Here is a 2393-nt window from a genome sequence, read left to right as displayed (position 1 = left end):
TAATAATAATAATAATAATAATAATAATAAAGAAAGAGAAGAAGAAGAAGATGATGAGAACTTGGAGATGTAATATTAATGTAAGGATTAAACAATGATAATAACAAATGTCAAGGTTAGAGGTTCCACTAATGGTATGTCAAACAAGTATAGTATAAACTCTTATTATTTAATTGGAAACCACACATAAAGGAGGTTTCAATCAGATTATAGATTGTTAACATGATTACATTAGTCATCTTATTCGATTAATGTTAATACTTGTAAATCTCATCAAGCATTCATGATTATAACTTATATTAACAACAAATCAAGTTCCTTTCATAGCTTAGGTGTCGGTTATACCATCCAGTATGGGCTATGAAAGTGCCAAACATTTGTTGTACCAAGAGTTATACAACATAAATCAAGATTAGTCATTTAACAAGCAAAGTATTAAAGAGTGAACAAGATAACAAATACAAAACATGTTAGTATCAAACATTAAAGTCCATTTTAAGTTTACACTATACTTATTCTTACACCATTAGTGTAACCTTATCACCTTGACATAATAAACTTAGCTAGATGTAATGAAAGAAATAAAAATAAATAAACAAAATAAAAACATAAATAAAATAAAAGTTAACTAAGTAAAGGAAAGGAAATAAAAGTCATAAACTTGATATTAATGAAAGCAAAGCAGAAACATTACAAAAAATACAAAAAGAGAGAGCAAGAGCATGATCTTGATCTGGAAACCAAGATGCCTAAATGCATGGCAAATGCCTCCTTTTATAGGGCAAAATTGGAAAGTATTGATTTGATGACTAATTGATAAGTGGGTGACCAACTCTTGACTTGGTGACAATCCTTATCTTCTCTTGTTTGCCCAAAACGTCATTGATAACCTCAAAATTAGAGCCACTTGAAAACATGAAAGTTGTAGGAAATTGTCTCAGCTTTCTTGCATAAAACATTTAGCTCATTTGGTCTTCTAAAACGCCAAATATGGGCCAAATACTGAACATTGCTCGGGCTGAAAAACAGATTCGGACTTCTTTGTTGTTGCTACAATTTGGACTTGAAAATGGCCTTTTTAGATCTTAGGCTCCATATGAAAGTTGTAGGCCTATGTCTTACCTTTCCATCTACAGCTTCAGATAGGACCCAATTACTGAACAGTGTTCCAGTTTGGACTACACCGGCATCTCTTTTCTAAGTTTGGCCATCTCTTTATCCTTTCAATTTCAGTTCTTAAATTCATCAATCTATCCTTTCATTTATGTGATAGGCCTGCATTTAAAATGAACATTTACCACAAATTAAAGGTACCTTATATTATTAGATATATTATTATAAAACATGCTTTAGTTAAGGAGTTATTGATACTTCAAGTGTAAAATGATGATATAAAACCTTGATAAAAATATACTTTTAAGTATCAATCAATAGGCTAGTACGCACCGGATGTGCAATGACAATGATAGTCCATCACAATTATTTTTTTTGAGCTCCAACGACACTTCTGATGGATTGCTCAATAATAATAATAATAATAATAATAATAAAACACCAGGAAAAAAAGGCAAAACAATAGTCATATCTTACCATATACACACCTCACGGCAAACTCTTCTGCATGATGCATGCAAGGGAGTTCAACTGCGGCCCCAATTTTATGGTACGTAATTTTGTGCTAAAATATCCATCATTACTTTTATCTTCTACTCGTCTCTATTATTTGAAATTGTTCCTATACTAATAATTTATTCAATATAGATAAATAATGCAGAACATACCAGGGATAATTGACTACAAACTTTTCTGTTTGATGCAATCTCATGCGGCCTGTATTGATTCGCGATGTTCAGTTGGGTAATAATATTTTTTATAAAATAATATAAAAAATATTTTATATTTTAAAATATTTTTAAAAGAGAGTTGGATTTGAAGGTCATGCCAAATTACTCGGATCTATCTCTAGACTCTTGTTTCTAAGGTTTGACTCTCCTAGTAATAATAAAAACAATAATATTTATAATATTAATAATAATAATAATATCAATCATGTCGGACCTAGATTTTTATAATTTTTAAGTTTTTAAAATCAAATTTATGATTTTTTTAATAAAAATAATTTTTATTTAATAATAATAATAATAATTTTACTCTTCAAATAATAATAAGTTTATTATATCAAGTTGAAAAGGTTACACTAATGGTGTAAGAATAAGTATAGTGTAAACTTAACATGGATTTTAATGTTTGGCTGTAAACTTAATATGGACTTTAATGTTTGATACTAACATGTTTTATATTTGTTATCTTGTTCACTCTTTAATACTTTGCTTGTTAAATGACTAATCTAGATTTATATTGTATAACACTTGGTACAACAAATGCTTGGTACT

Source organism: Populus euphratica, unplaced genomic scaffold (genome assembly GCF_000495115.2).
Source record: "Populus euphratica unplaced genomic scaffold, PopEup_1.0 scaffold677.1, whole genome shotgun sequence".
NCBI lineage: Eukaryota > Viridiplantae > Streptophyta > Magnoliopsida > Malpighiales > Salicaceae > Populus > Populus euphratica.
Note: the sequence above shows the minus strand (reverse complement) of the source record.